Here is a 17,426-nt window from a genome sequence, read left to right as displayed (position 1 = left end):
CCACCCAGGGGACATTTAGCCATGTCTGGTTATCACAAAGAGATGCCAATGGCATCTAGTGAGCAGAGGCCAGGGGATCTGTTCACACCCTACAATGCCCAGGGCAGTCCCGACACAAAACATGCTCCCGTCCCAAATGTCGGGAGGGCTGACCTTGAGAAACCCTGCTTTAAAGCATGGATTCTGTAGCCAGAATGCCTGGGTTTTATAGGGGAGGAAAAGCTTTTTCCTCTGTCCGCTGATGACCCTGCCAATTAAACTGCTAATAGGCAGGTTCTAACAGGAGAAAAGGGTATATTCATTTGCACACCAGGGTTGGCTCGTTAAATGGTTAAAGGTTTATACCGCTAACTCAGTAGAGGAGAGGGAGAAGGGAGAAAGGGTTCCGTGGGAAGAGCAAATAGGTTTCTTTAGGAAATACGAATGGGTCTTAGAAGAACAGGAGACAAAGTTTGGGACAGCGAGTGGTCTTTCTGTCTTCTTTAGGACCGTAATACTCCCCCCAGAGAGGGGATTTATGGCAGGTTTACTCTTGGTCTCTCTCTTGGGAGTAGAGAAGTTGCTTCTAAGGTGGAACTAACAGCGTGTTCATTTCACATAAGTTTCTGCTTTTGGTCAGATAAGGGAAACTGAGAAGCCTTCTTTCTACAGCTGCTGAATTTCAAATGTTTGCAGCTTAAAAGAATCTATACTAACTCTGAGGTTCCATGTGTGCCCCCACAGTATTAATTCTGCCTTTGTCACCTACTAGCTGGGTGACTTTGGGCAAGCTGTTGAAAATTTATTACGTTGTCATTGATAAATAGCTAGAACGCAGGAGTACTGCCTTATATTTACATAAATTCCAATGTCTAAGTGAGTCCTAAAGCATAGTTTCGCCCAATTCTGGAGTAACCACCTACTGACACCCACTCTTTCTATGGCCCAGATAGCTTCCAGGAAGATCATTCTGAGTTCCATGAGTTTCTAGAAATTATTTCCTTTGGACTCTGTATCTCAGTCTCAGTCTGGGCTTACTGGGCTCAGTCCAGTGTGATGTAAAATTCGCATACAAGATGTGCAATGCAGAAGCATGGTCCATTCTGCTGTGCTGCTGGAGAAAGGGCTGGATGGGGCAGGGAAGAGGCAGAGGCAGGGAGGACCATTGCTAACATTCTCTTCTGCGACTTTGGCTTTTTTTTTTTTTTTTAAGCTTTCTTTTTTCAATTTTTCCTTTCTATTCAAGACTTCTATCTCTAACACCCGCCCAGTATGATCCTCTGCTATTTTTCTTAAGAGATAATATGATAAAGCGTTTATTGCTACTTTCTGCTTAAGGGCATTTTGGAATAACAGTCTGTGCTCAGGTTGTTGAAGAACGGAGGAGAAGTCAGATTCTTGGATTTCTGTCTGATTTATCTCTTAACTGAGCAAGAGGACGGCTGGATAGCTGCTGTATTTAAACAAATACCTGCGTGTGAGCCACCTGTGAAAAGGAAAGGCCTGGAATCACCAACCAACCTCCAACAAGTGAGTTGACTATGGAGCGTGCTGTAAGCAGGGTGATTGTTCTTTTCTCTGAACACTTCTCCTGCACTCTTTTCTCCTACATGCCCTGTGATCATCAGAGTCTGTCCTTTAGGCTCTATACCTGCAGAAATTTCATCCGCACTCCTCTCAAGGCTTTTCAAACCTAACCAAGAACCCAGGGAGAGCCTTGGGCTCACTCAAGGGCACCGTCACCTCTCTTCCTGAAGACATCCCTCTGGATCATTTCACTATCTCATTCCTCCTTTATTTCAGTCTTCAGGCCAGAGAAGCTCCAAAGCGTCAACACCATCTGAAGGGTCCACCAAATCCAGAAATTATACCAGGATATTCAAAATAGGAGGAGGGAAGGGCTCAGCTCCATGATGCCTTGATGTTTCGATGTCTCCGCGGGGTCAGTCGATGTGTTGATGACATGACACATCAAGTTGCTTATTTATTTTCTCTAAACAGCCAATCCAGGAAGAGACCTCAAGGTCATTATCAAAAATACTTTCTCTCTTGCCCATAATATCTTACAAAAAGTTGAGGTCAGTGAGCCTACTTCCTTATAAAAAGGCTAAGACAGGGAATCGGTTGCATTTTTCTATTCACTATTCTTTGAAGTAAGTTGTGCAATTTGTAGACTTCTGTGGTTCACCTTCAGTCAGGGCTGGTTTTACAAAATAAAGGCAAAAGTATCTCATTTTTTTTTTTTTTTTTTTTTTTTAAATTTTTTTTTTTTTCAACGTTTATTTTATTTTTGGGACAGAGAGAGACAGAGCATGAACGGGGGAGGGGCAGAGAGAGAGGGAGACACAGAATCAGAAACAGGCTCCAGGCTCCGAGCCATCAGACCAGAGCCTGACGCGGGGCTCGAACTCACGGACCGCGAGATCGTGACCTGGCTGAAGTCGGACGCTCAACCGACTGCGCCACCCAGGCGCCCCAAGTATCTCATTTTTAAAACAGCTTCCTGTGAAAATATGCTCCATGACTCTAAGAAATGGGACTGTTTGGGCAGCATTTGAATCTAGGTCAAAATTCAACCTGGAGGAATAATTCCTTGTTTTCTTTTTTTAAACAAACACTCAGGAATGCTTAGTAAGTAGCCCTGGGCTAATCTGTTTTTTTTGTTTGTTTGTTTCTACGGCTGCTTTTTCTTTTCCCCTGCCTTCTCTGTCTCTTTCTCCCCCTTCTTTACAAAGACCTTAAAAAGACTGACATTTCTCTTGCTCTCTTGTATCCTACTTGAGACTCTGTCACTGAGATTAAGTATTTATTTATTAGGTTTTCATAAGGTTACTAATATTAGGCTTTAGCAAAATTAAACAGTTAATACCACAAATTGAATTTACTGTGACCTATAAATAAAAAGAACATTGATAATGATGTAAAGAAAAGGGGTCAGGAGTAATTTTATTAGTGGCCTAGATCTCTAGAACAGAGATCATGGGCCAAATCTGGCATGCAGCTTGTTTTTATATAGTCCATTGGGCTAAGAATGTTTTTATATTTTGAAATGATGGTAAAAAACCAAAACACCAAAATATCCAAACAAGCACAATAGACACTGTACATGGCCTACAAAGCTTATAATATTTACCATTTGTTCTTTACAGCAAACATTTGCAGACCCCTGCTCCACTGTATCCTTTCTTTCTTGGCCTGATAGATCACTAATCTATTCATCTCGATTCTTTTTTTTTTTTTTCCATTTTTTTAATGTTTACTTATTTTTGTGAGAGTGACAGAGCGTGAGCACGGGAGGGGCAGAGAGAGAGGGAGACACAGACTCCAAAGCAGGTTCCAGGTTCCAAGCTGTCAGCACAGAGCCTGACGCGGGGCTCAAACACACGAACCAAGAGATCATGACCTGAGCCGAAGTCAAAGGCTTAACCAACTGAGCCACCCAGGCGCCCCCATTCATTTTGATTCTTAAATGGAATTTACATTTTCTGTTTGCTGTATGTCTCTGGTCTGCAAACACTTGTAACATTATTCCTTGGATTTATTTTCTGCAGTGACTAATTTTCTGGACGTCATCATACATTTATATTTATATTTATATTTATATTTATATTTATATTTATATTTATATTGTGTTCCTACTGTGTGACAGGCACTGAGCTATTACTTAGGTAGCTAAGCTGTGACTGCCAATAAAGCCCCAAATTCAGTGGCTGAAAGATACATTTCAAGCAGATAATAGACTCATTTAAGCTTCTTTTAAAAAATATCTCTTCTTGGGGTGGCTGGGTGGCTCAGTCGGTTAAGCGTCCGACTTCGGCTCAGGTCGTGATCTCGCGATCCGTGAGTTCGAGCCCCACGTGGGGCTCTGTGCTGACAGCTCAGAGCCTGGAGCCTGCTTCTGATTCTGTGTCTCCCTCTCTCTCTGACCCTCCCCCCATTCATGCTCTGTCTCTCTCTGTCTCAAAAATAAATAAATGTTAAAAAAAATTTTTTTTAAGTAGCTCTTCTAGGGGCTCCTGGGTGGCTCAGTTGGTTAGGCTTCTGACTCCTGATTTCAGGACAGCTCAGGATCTCACGGTTGTGACATCTAGCCCCGCATCAGGCTCAGCACAGAGCATGAAGCCTGCTTGGGATTCTCTCTCTCCCTCTCCCTCTGCCCCTCCCCCACTTGTTCTCTCTCTCTCTCTCTCTCTCTCTCTCAAAATAAATAAATAAACTTAAGAAAATCTCTTCTAGTAACTATGTATTCTTGTTATTTGACAACTCAAAAGCTTTCCATGGTCTCCCTTTGCCTACAGGTCAAAGCACAAACTGCTTGGCCTGGCTGGCTATTAGAACTTTCCACAACTGTCTCCCCCCCACCCCACCCCCTGCCATGACTTCCCACGGGGACTCCTCACAGGATTAGTTGCCCTATCATTATCAGCCAAACATAAGTTGTTCATTCTGTTAAGCATGCCAATCTCTCTGCTTGGAAACACTCCAGATACATGTCCTCTAGAAAACGAAATGAGTCGGTAGAAAAGCTGTTGTGAATACATGGCTGGCAAGTGTGGCAGACCATTGGGACGCAAGCCCTGTGTCACTCAATGAACAGTCTCATCCTCAAGTGGTGAAGAACAGTGAGTTCAGAACGTTGAACAAGACTGCTGTGTCAGGCCTGGTGCTATGAAGGAAGCATCGTCCTTATTTACAAGGGACACCAAAGTTGAGAACCCAACAAGGCAACTCAACACGATCCTCCTCACTCCCTCATGCATTTTTTTCAGTAAACTTTTACTGAGCTGTTATTGGGCGCGTGTGGCTTGTCAGGCCCAGTGTTGGCTACCTGCCACACCAACCAACACTTTTAATGCAATAGCAGAGGTGTGCAGGGCACCCTGGAAGCACGAGGGAGAGGCGCATATCCAGGCAGGGCTGAGGGAGGCGGAGGTTCCCCGGAGGAAGGTAGGCATGAGTTTGGTCTTTACAAATTTGAAGGCGATAGGCAGGTAAAGAGTAGACAGAGATGTATCCAGACTAGATTTCTCACCTCAGCTATTTCACCTATAGCCATGAATAGTATTGCTTTCTGGAAGCACCATGCTTGCCCGAGAACGGGGAGAAATGTTACAGAAGGGGTTGGGATTATTTGTCCTTGGTTTTTCTTTTCAATAGATTGCGTAGCTTGACAACAGAGGATGTAGCTTGCTCTTCTGTATATTTAGTTTTGCGTTAAGTAGTAAGTCCAAGTTAAACATGTACCAGTGAAACTAGGAGATTCCTAAATTCATCCCCATGTTATTGATAGGTTGAAAACTAGTCACTTCAGAAAAAGAAAGGAAACAAAATGAAATAAAGCAAAACAAAAACAAACAAAACCAGAAAAGGAAGAGAAAGGGAGGGAGGGGAGGGAGGGAAGAAGGAAAGAAGGAAGGAAGGAAGGAAGGAAGGAAGGAAGGAAGGAAGGAAGGAAGGACATCAACTGTAAATAGACTTAAAAGAAATGCCGAAGTGATAGATAGAAAATGCAAGCTATTTCGTTGCTTCAAAAATTATCTTTGCGCTGGGATGCCTGGGTGGCTCAGTCGGTTAAGCATCCGACTTTAGCTCTGGTCATGATATTGCTGTTCATGGGTTCGAGCCCCAGTCAAGCTCTGTGCTGACAGCTCAGAGCCTAGAGCCTGCTTCAGATTCTGTGTCTCCCTTTCTCTCTGCCCCTTCCCCACCCATGCTCTGTGTGTGTGTGTGTGTGTGTGTGTGTGTGTGTGTGTTTCAAGTAGTCTCCACGGTCTCGAAAATAAATAAACATTTAAAAAAAGTTATCTGGGGCGCCTGGGTGGCGCAGTCGGTTACGCATCCGACTTCAGCCAGGTCACGATCTCGCAGTCCGTGAGGTCGAGCCCCGCGTCGGGCTCTGGGCTGATGGCTCGGAGCCTGGAGCCTGTTTCCGATTCTGTGTCTCCCTCTCTCTCTGCCCCTCCCCCGTTCATGCTCTGTCTCTCTCTGTCCCAAAAGTAAATAAACGTTGAAAAAAAAAATTTTTTTTTAAAAGTTATCTTTGGGCTGTTAGCATCATAGGATGTACTAGAGGCAGGACAGAGTTGATAGTGGCACTTTGGAGCCAAACCCCTTAGGGTCACATTTGAGCTCTGACACAACACCTAGCGGCTCTGTGAACCAGGCAAGCAATTCAATGTCTCTGGGCCAGTTTCCTTCTGTGTAAACTGGGGAATGACAATAGTAGCCAGGTCACTGAGAACTAAAGAAATTCACAGGAGGAAATGGCTTATGTAAGCGTTTGATACAGACACTCTGCCATTAGTTAATTGATGAGTAGCTTCCTCCAGGGAGATTTTGTCAAGGCCCCCAGCAAATCGTGTTTTCCAGGTCCTGGAATGCTATCAATACAGAGGGACAGAGATGGAAGGTCGTCAGGGGATCACCTCCGGATCACTTTGGGGATTCTTCGTGGCCCCTTCATGAGTTTATGCTGCAGCTGTAGGTTTTTTGTTCTTTTTTTTAACAGACATGTTCACAACCTGTCCAAGAGCTGTAGGGAAAGTGTAGTAGCAATCCGTGACACCCATTCGGTTTCCTGTCTTTTACTGAGTCAGTGATGGCACAGGCTAACTCATCCCTCCAGGTGTGAATGTGTGAGCCTCACTGACCTCCCGATTTCATTTCTACCTTCCTCCAGGCCTGCAGTCCTCTCCTTTCTAACTCCGATGTGACAAGGATTAAACAGTGAGTCTAATGTATCGCACTTCAAAATTTCTCAGGGAATGTATGGACGAACGAATACAAGATACGAGAATCCTGAGGTCAGGTCGGTCCTGTTCATTTTGTTACCTGCCCAGTTTGATAGGGAGGAAGAGAACTCATCATTTGGGTACAAACAGTGGTCCCAGTAGAGTGACACAACCATTAGTGTAGAACGCCAGGGGATTCATCTAACATCATTTCTAAGACGTAGAAATTCACGTGGCCAGCTCTGGGGTCCAAAACACATCACTGAATGTTCTACCTGATAATGCTAAGATCTCATAGAGGAAATTAAATGTCACGAAATGCCCTTAATTATGGGAGATGGCAAGACTGTTCTTCACAGCATTCATAACAGCATAAAGGGCATCATATGAGGGAGAGAGAGGAGCACATAAAGGGCAGAGTATGGGGTCAGCGTTCTGGCAGGACTTGCAGAGGTGGCTTGAGTCTCCAGTATTGAATTGTTCTGAAAGAAAGAGACAGAGAGAGAGAGATTTTATTTGCTGGTCCCTCTACTAAGGAAGGGACTACATATGCAAATCAAGACAATTTCCAGAAGGATATCCTTTGCTTCAGATTTTGGCAGTTTGTCTTCACTGGCCTTTCCAGGAGCTCATATTTTTGAACATCCAAAGAGATGGCACAGGACACAAAGAGATGTGTCCGGAGGGCACAGGTGGGGAGGACGGTGGTGAAAAGGAATCACTGGTAATAAAGTCACCGGGGTTGGAGGAGCAAGAAGTCAGTGTGGACGTGTCAGCTTTACCACACGAGTGCCTCACACAGAGAACGAGGTGATAACGGAAATACTCCCCCAAATAACACGAAAGACCATGGAGAACTCAGCAAAGGGTAGTTGGAAAACCAGGAATATAAATATTATAAATAACAGGATCCTTCTACATAGAGAGTTTCCTAACCTGCTATTCTCTTTTGTCATAAGTTTCCCCTTATTATTAAATATTCTTCAAAAATATGCTCTTTAATGGCTGAATTGTAGCCATCATATGAAAATATCAAAATGTTCTTAATCATTGCTTTTCATAAGTCACTTAGGTCGTTCCTTATTGAGGAGTATTAGTACTAAGACTTCGGTGAATGTCATGCCAACATTTGTGTTTCCCATCTCAGACAGGATAAATTCTTCAAAAACAGACTTACTAGGTCAGAATTTATATTTTTTTCCTTAAATCAGTGAATTACGACCGCCAGCTCCACTGGCAAAAATTGATACTGGAAAAACACAGCTGACTTTGGTTAAGCCTTCGAATCACCTGGCAGAAGCAGAAATGTTAGACGGAAATAGAGACGAGCCAGCATGGCTTACAATGCCATGGGGTAGCAGTCAGTATGATTTGCAGAAGGAAGTAAGAAGGTAGGCGATTCTGGTGAGTCCATTAGGTGTGAATATATTAAGAGAGTTTCTACTGCTTTAGTTTTATAACCCTAGGAGGTCACCTAGGCTCTCTAAACCATTTGCTCATTTTGAAACTTGGGGCTATTTACCACCTTCATAGGTTGGAATACTTAATATTGTTAAGGTCAATTTTCTCTCTAACTTCTCTATAGTTTCCATGAAATCTTCATTTCAATCCAGGCCAGCGTCTCTATAGAAATGGACAAGCTGCGTGTCGCCTGGGTGGCTCAGTCGGTTAAGCGTCGGACTTCAGCTCAGGTCACGATCTCGCGGTCCGTGAGTTCGAGCCCCGCGTCGGACTCTGGGCTGGTGGCTCAGAGCCTGGAGCCTGTTTCCGATTCTGTGTCTCCCTCTCTCTCTGCCCCTCCCCCGTTCATGCTCTGTCTCTTTGTCTCAAAAATAAATAAACGTTAAAAAAAATTAAAAAAAAAAAAAGAAATGGAGAAGCTGCTCTTACACTTTACATGAAAAGCAAAGGAACTGAAATAGCCAAAACAATTTTGAAAAAGATAATGCCAGAAGACTCATCCTACCTACCTCAAGATGTATAATAAAGTTTTGGTAACCAAGTCCCTGTGGTATTGGCATAAGGAAATACAGATAGATCAATGGGCCAGAATAGTGTCCAGAAATAGGTATGTACGTGGTAAATTGTTTTTGACAAAAGAACCAAAAAAAAAAATTCAAAGGCAAAGGAAATACTTTTCAACAAATGGTGCTGGAACAACTGGATATCCACATGGGAAAAAAAATACCGACTTCGATCCCTATTTCACACCATGCACAAAAATTCATTCTGGATGTAGAAAGATGTGTAAATAGAAGTTCGAGAGCCTTGAATTATAAGTTTATAGGAAAAAGCATCTGCCCTCAGGCTCAGACTCTCTCCCATCCTTTTTAAACCTGTCAGGATTGATTCAGATTCGGTTAAATCCTGGCCTTCAGTTCCTCTCAATTCCATATTAACATACAGAAAAACCTAAGTTTGAATTCCAAAATTGCCATGTATCTAAGGAATATAATTGTTTCAAATTCCAAAAAGGACACAAATCGCTAAGATGTTCCATCTGAAGCAAAAGATTGAAAAGGAGGGTCAAGAATTTTATGTAAACACGATAAATATTCTTAAAGAAATAAAGTAATATTACTTTATAAAGAATAAGAATTTGACAATAAATTTCATATATTGAAAAAAAAGAATAAGAAATTATTAAAAATGGTATTTTGTTGGGGCGCCTGCATGGCGCAGTTGGTTAAGCGTCCGACTTCAGCCAGGTCACGATCTCGTGGTCCATGAGTTCGAGCCCCGCGTCGGGCTCTGGGCTGATGGCTCAGAGCCTGGAGCCTGTTTCCGATTCTGTGTCTTCCTCTCTCTCTGCCCCTCCCCCGTTCATGCTCTGTCTCTCTCTGTCCCAAAAATAAATAAACGTTGAAAAAAAAAAATTTTTTTTAAATGGAATTTTGTAAGGTATAATAGCTGAAAAATACACCAAAAAATGAGATAAAGAACATGATAGATACAGCTAAAGAATGAATTAGTAAACTGGAAAATCAGACATGAAGGAAATCTCTCAGTAGCCAGAAGGATTAAAATAGAAAAGCTAAGCATACTCCACCTTGTCTCTATGATATGGTATCAACCCTCCCCCCTCAAGATAATCAGAGTCGATTATCCCCCCATTACTGTAACTCTTTGCTGATCCACTGGCGTGAGAAGCCCAAAGTGGCCCGATGGTGACACAGCTTCAAATTTAGTAGAACCCCTAATTTGTCTGCTACTCTAGACATAGCTTTTTCTGGGAACTAAGACCTTTAACCTAGTGGAGCCTGAAGTTATGAAAATGGAAAGAACAAATTCCACAAATGGGTCACTGGGATCAAAGCTACAGGGACTACTCCTACTTCCACCCCTTGGTTCCTAGACCTGTGTACTCCAACTATTAACGACATGGCACCATATAGTGCCCTTATTTTAATACATATATTCCAACACAGAGGACTACACTCTAGTCCTCATGGTGTGTTCTCTGAGAGGTCACTGTGCTATTCAACTAGACCAGCTGCTTCTGGCTGATAAGGTATATGGTGAAACCAGGAAGCCCTGGTTTTGCCTCCTCTGCAGCAAAATTGGTCCCTCATCTAAGGAAATGTTGTTGCGGGATACCACGTTGGTAGACTAGACATCCAGATGCCGTTTGATGGAGATATTGATTTGTAACTGGTGTAGATATAAATTCTGGTAGGGACAAACTGCTGCTGTTCTCCTCATTTGAGGGCTTAGCATTGGTCTCTGGTGCTGACATTCAGGCTGGATAAATCTTGGTGAGCAGGCTGGTGACATTCAGGCTGGATAAACCTTGGTGAGCAGAATCCCATTCGATTAGACACCAAGATTTTCAAACTCATACTCTACCTTTTATTTCAATACAAAGCAGCCATCCTTAACCCAGTGTCATTTCAATTCTAAAGATGGCTCCTCTCTGAGTGACCACTCCAGTGCCGTTTGCTTACCTCTCTCTTACACAGTATCTGTGTGATGGCTGTCGAAGAAAGAGACTATGAAAGCTCCACGTTTCCATATCACCTGATAAGGGAACTGAGTTATTAAACTGACTGGCAAAATGCCAAATCCTCCTTCCGTAGATGCAAGACTGAGCCCTGGCACTCCTCCACTGTGCTCTTCACCCTGCAGATTCATACCATTGAAACCTCCTGGTCTAGAAGGAAATTTAGAATTCCCCACTCTGAAGACCACAGACACCTTGCCAGTAAACACATGGGCTTGGTTTCTACAGAGCTAAGGTCTTGTCAGCCTGAATTCCAAGTCTGTCCCCAGAATATCTCTCTGATGTCCACCCTTTGGGGTCTTACTGAGATGCATTAATAGCCTGGTTCTGCCACGTACTAGTTGTGCGATCTTAAATGAGTTACTCTGTCTGCCCAAGATCCCGTTCCTGAGCTGTCATAAGAAAAGAGTCATTTGTGTTTCACAAGGCTGTTGTATTGCCTGGCACAGTGGCTGGTATCTGGTTTCCACTAAACAATAGATATTGTTAGTATTATTTTAGTAATACTGTTATTTACTTCATTTCATGCCCACTTACCCTCCCGTGCAGGTGATAATTATTCCAGCTTTATAATTGTCCCACTGTCCCCGTCTCTTCTATGTCCCTCCTACTCTTACATCCGGCTCCCTAGTGGATTTTAATATATTTTTTCAATGAGGCTATAGTACCCATTCTTGGATTTTTTTAAATGCCCCTTCTCCTTTTCACCTCGCCTTGTACACCATCCCCTTTCTTATTGACTCCATGATTCATAAAAAATGTGCAAACAAACTTACAGCATGTGACGATGAAGTCACGTCCACAAACGACTGGAAAGCATATACCCATTTGTGCTGACGTGCCTATTTCTTCTGACTCACAAGCCTGTGATTTAATGACAGGTTCATACCCCAAAATTGTGGGAGCACTGAAAACACATGACATGACAGCATGTGACACACAGTAAACTAGGAATGGGCCAACAGATGTTACCACAAGAAAAAACAAAAACAAACAAACAAAACAAGAAAAGAAAACCATACTGACTCTCAACGTGCACAAAACCAAAAGCCCAAGTACTTTACATTTTTCAGTACAAGGGTCCAAAGAGCGGGTGAGCCTGACCCATGGCATGAGAACTGGCAATTCCTGCCAAATGAATTTAAGAAGCGATGTTCATTTCAATCACAATTAAACCTTGACATCAGTGAAATGTCAGTGTGCTGGGCCATTGTGCCACCTAGCACCACTTGTGATCGAAAAATGATATTTACTGCTCTGGTGACAATGTGCCCTTCTGCAAAAACCTTCACCTGCCCCCCTATCCACTGTCCACAAGGACAACTCCAAACTCCTGGTCCGGTTTTCAAGGCCTTTTGGTATGGGGGTCTCTATTTGCTACCCCCAAATATACCTCGAACTTTCTCACCTCATGATTTTAAATGCTTGCCGTCTTCTCTGTTCCATCTACTTTATGGAAATCCCACCTGTCTTTCAAGACGTTGCTTGAACACTAGCCTCTCCATTGCCTACTATTGCCATGAAATCCCAATGTCTTATTCAGTCACAGCTAATTTCTCAGTCCGGTATATTTCTGTATCACTTCTGTCTGTTCCTCTCTTGTAGAAAATACCATGTTTTGCCCTGTTTTCTAATGTTTAAATATGTAGCTTTGGTTAAGACACTCATTCTCACTGAATGTAGAGCGTGGCCATGAGAAACAAACTCAACAACATTGGCGAAGGTGTTCCAAGCACACATCAAAAACTATGAAGCGCTATACAAATGTAAAATAGTCTCATTATTCTATTCATGTCCTATGAATGAATATTCAATTGGTTAAAGCAGGCCTAGGAGACCTTAAATGGTGGCTAACATTGAATTTTATACTTTAAATGGGTGAATTCTATTTTATGTGGATTGTACCTCAATGAAGCTGTTATTTAGAAAATAGTAGGTTAAATCTTTATAGATGGGTCAGTGAGTTTACTCTGCCCCACCACCATGAGCAACATAGCTCACTCTGGCCAGTGAATTCAGGCACGCATATGCCTTTAGTTCTTTTTCTTTAAGAACTATTTATTTGTTTTGAGAGAGAGAGAGAGCACATGCATGAGCAGGAGTGGGGGGCAGAGAGAGAGGGAGAGAGAATCCTAAGCTCCACACTGTCAGCACAGAGCCCAACGCAGGGTTCCATCTCATGAACCACGAGATCACAACCTTAGATGAAATCAAGACTTGGACGCTTAACCAACCAGGTGCCCCAACATACACCTTTAGTTCTAAGCAAGAACAGATGAGTAAATCAGCAACAAGCCATTCACACTAGATGGATTCTCCTATGAAACAGAGTCCCCATTAGAGAGCAGAGAAGGAACTAGGCCAGCAGGTGGCTCATAGCCAGGCAAGGTGGAGATGGATGGAGTCCTTTGTGAAATCGGAGAACAGGTGACAACAGGTGTAAATGAATAAAGGTGAAAGTGACTTGAAGAGTCAAGAAGCTCTCAAGGATGTCATATCGGAAAATTTATGAGAAGGATGTTGAATTTTCTGACGAATCTCAACATTTAAGATGAGTTTTCCAGGCCAAAGACTATTCGAACCTCCATAAGCCAAGCGTCCTCTTTGTCGCCTGTGGCTTTATACCTTCTTTCAGCGGCCTGCTGCGTAATGACGGTCAAAGAGCAGAGCCAACCTTGAGCAAGCTATGGGAGATGTCAGCTTTGGGTGGGCTGCCCCTTACTATCTCTTTCCACTTTCACCTTCCTCTAGGTGCCAGTCCATTTACTCATCTCTCAAAAGAAAACACCCAGCCTACTGACCCATTCTTCTCAGCCTTTCTCTCCAGCAAAGCATGCTACTTTGAGGGATTCAGAGAGACTTTGAGTCACACACATGTGTAAGTAAATGGCGAAGAGAAGTGGATCTGACATGGCTCCTGGGGAAAAAAACAAAAAACCAAAAAACACCGTAAGGTGAAGTGATGAATTTCCGATTATGGAGTTGGAGCCATGCAGGAAGGGGGCAGGGGGACGCCTGCCCTGATGTGCCCCATGCTGCCACTCCAAGAAACCCATAAAGCTATAGAGCAATTGCTACCTGCTTTGCCTCTTGCTATATTGTCACACTTACCAAAGAACCCAGTGTACCCTCAAGCAACATAATAGTTACAAAGGATGTCCACATTTATGTTTTGAAGGTAATACGTAGAGCGGGAAAAAATATCTTTTTTGATCTAAGTGTAGGACGGTATTTTTTAGGCCCTTCCCCAACTCACAGTGAATTTGCAGGATTATAATACCCATGATGAGCCAATACTTGTCAAAATAAACGGTGAGGTTAAACTAAGTACTTTGAGGCTTCCTAGGGAATGCATTCTTTACGAAGAACTAAGGATGTGGTCGTGACCAAATGTTTTCACCCCAAACGCCGTGAGTCTACGTGCAATTTTGCATTGAGAATGTGCCTTTCCAGATAAGCCTCAAACCAGATACCGAAAGAAAGTGCCCTCTGCCCAACACTACCACATGCAAGACTGATCGAGTTACTCAACAGATGACACCCAGCTCTAGCCTAGAAAATAATAATCGTTTCTCTGCTGTGTAACTTCCACACTTCCCTCCATTAGGTGGAAGGACATGAAAACCCGCAGAGCAGGGGCCCCACGGGGTTTCTGCAGTTGCGAGTTCTTAGATCCTACAGACTGAACGTATATGTGTGCTGATCTACACACCAAAAAGTACCAATGAAAAAGTCAAACACCGCTAGGCCCGATTCGCGAACTTTCGGGCGGATGATTACAGAATAGGACTTAACTTTTTGCCGCTATTGTTTACTGAGGTATACTTTACATATGGTAAAGTTAAATATTCTCAGGTGTATTCTCTGAGTTTTGACAACCTTACAGTCAGGCATCCACCATCACAATAAAAATTCCTGAGGAGAAAATGGGTGATGGGCATTGAGGAGGGCACTTGTTGGGATGAGCACTGGGTGTTGTATGTAAGTGATGAATCACGGGAATCTACCCCTGAAATCAAGAGCACCCTGTATACTGTACGTTAGCTAACTTGACAATAAATTATGTATTTTTTAAAAAATTCCTTCACATCAGGGGCGCCTGGGTGGCTCAGCCGGTCGAGCGTCCAGCTTCGGCTCAGGTCATGATATCACAGCTCGTGGATTCGAGCCCCTCGTCGGGCTCTGTGCTGATGGCTCAGAGCCTGAAGCCTGCTTCAGATTCTGTGTCTCCCTCTCTCTCTCTGCCCCTAACCCACTCACATTCTGTCTCCGTCTCTCTCAAAAATAAATAAACATTAAAAAAAATTTTTTTTAATTCCTTCACATCAGAAAGTTCCCTTGTGCCCCTTTGAGGCTAATGCCCTCCCTTCACCCCAGGCTCCTGGAAACCACCAATCTGATTTCTGTCCTTATCCTTCTACCCTTTCTAGAATGTCATATAAGTGGAATCAAACAGTAAATAGTCATTTGTATTTGGCTTCTTTCACTTTACAAAATGCTTTTGAGACTCACCCATGTTATTGTATGTATCACCACTTCATTGCTTCTTATTGGTGAATAGTATTTCACTCATGGATATACCACAATTTGCTTATCTACTCACAGTTGAGGACATTTGGGCTGTTTCTAGTTTTTAATGATTACGAACAAAGCTGCTACTAAAATTTGCATCTAAGCTTTGAGGGGTCACCGTCTTCACTTCTCTAGTCTAAATACCTCGGAGTGGGATTCCTGGCTTGTGTAATACATGAATATTTAACTTTATAAGAAACTTCCAAACTATCTTCCGAAGTGGCTGCATCATTCCCACCAGCAATGTAGGATAGCTGTGATCCTTCTGCATCCTCGTCAGGGCCAAACGTTGTCAGTTTCCTCGATGTGAGCCATTTTAATAATTCTTCACGAATTTTTTTATCTAGCCTGAGCTATAGAACTCCACATTCTAAAAAAAAATAAATCAATTGAACATGTCTGCCAGCTGCATCTCCCGGGTTGAATAGGGTCCCTTCAAAATCCACGTTTCACCTTGAACCTCAGAATGTGACCTTATTTGGAAATAGCATCTTTGTAGATGCAATTACTTGTGCGCAGACGAGGTCCTCCTTGATTGAAGTGGGTCTTAATTCCAGTGGCTGGTGTCATTATAGGAGGCCACGCGAAGACACAGAGACAGAGAAGACCACCATGTGACCATGGAGGCAGCAGTTGGAGCTCCCTGCAACAAGTCAAGGAACGTCGGAAACCACCAGAAGCTGGAAGAGACAGGAAGGATTCTTAGAGCCTCCGGAGGGAGTGTGGCCCTGCCAACATCTTGATGTCAGAATTCTAGTCTCCAAAACTGTGAGAGGATAAAGTTCTGCTGTGATCAGCCACCTCCTTTTCGGAATTTGTTACAGCAGCCCTATAAAAATGATACACATGAATACAAGCTACAAAACACCAGAATACAAAGAAGTTTATAAGGTTACATTTGGCTTACCTAAAGCTTTCGGAGGATAAAACACATAGTAATTGTTGGCGGGACAATATAGTTCTCATCGGTACAGATATATCATTAGCAGCCTAAATTACTAATAGTCATAAAATACTTGGACTAAGTCTCTAATTCAACTTTACAGTCATCAGACTGAACTTCCATCAGTAAGTCCAAATTAGTGAAGACCTACTTTTTATCAAGAATCAAGGTCAGTCCAGAACCAGAGTCCCAACGGTTCCTAACCTATGGCTGTTGAATATGGGAGACCCACATTTTGCAGACTGTTCTATAAAGAATCATGAGGTCGACTTTCTTTTAGTTTGGCAGTTTGTGGTACAATGTACCCAACCTTAAAGGTTTGTTTGTTTGTTTGTTTGTTTGTTGAGAAAGAGGGTGAGACAGCATGAGCAGGGAAGGCGCAGAAAGACAGAGCATCCCAAACAGGCTCCACACTGTCAGTGCAGAACCCAACTCGAGGCCCGAACCCATGAACCATGAGCTCTTGACCTGAGCTGAAATGGAGAGTCAGACTCTTAACCGAGTGAGCCACCCAGGCATCCCAGGGGTTTTTTTTTTTAATTGTAAAATAGTTTGCTCATTTCCCCTGCCATGAGACCAGTTTTGAAAACAAAACTGCTGTTGGCCGAGCCAGTCTTGGCTATTTCATAAATCACACTTCATTTATCAGTTTTAGCACAAACACCTCTTCCGGCTCCTGGGGAAGAAAATAATCCGGTATTAAACTTCCTTAGATAGGCAGAGGGACCCCATTCCTGCTCCAAAACTCATGAAAGAAGTTGGCTCTTCTGGCACCCTGTTATTCAGAAACACATTACTAGCTCAGTGATGATTATATTAATTTAATAACATAAAATAAAGGACTAGGCGGTCCACAAAAGTCAATAACAGGTTGTAGCTTATGTTACCAATAGCTCAGCAGCTATTACAATTGGATAGAAATCGAGGCAACAGGGCAGACGATGTGGTACAGATGTGTGAGTAGAAATTCCACATGTTTACAATCATTCCTCTACCTACACTATTCAAGACCGAGTTTCTCCCCAGTAGTGACGTGAGATATACAACAAGCCTATCAGTACAACACTACGCGTCATCATAGGGAGATCTGGGAAGAGTCTTTGGCACTTGCTGAGCCCCTCCTGAGTCATGTTCATGTTGTGTGCTGCGAGTAACAGGTGCACCGTACCTATTTCACCAGGGTGGCTGGCGAACGCAATCA

This window comes from Puma concolor, chromosome B2 (genome assembly GCF_028749965.1).
Source record: "Puma concolor isolate L17-30 chromosome B2, mPumCon1.1.hap2, whole genome shotgun sequence".
Classification (NCBI taxonomy): Eukaryota; Metazoa; Chordata; class Mammalia; order Carnivora; family Felidae; genus Puma; species Puma concolor.
This window is presented reverse-complemented; position numbering follows the sequence as displayed.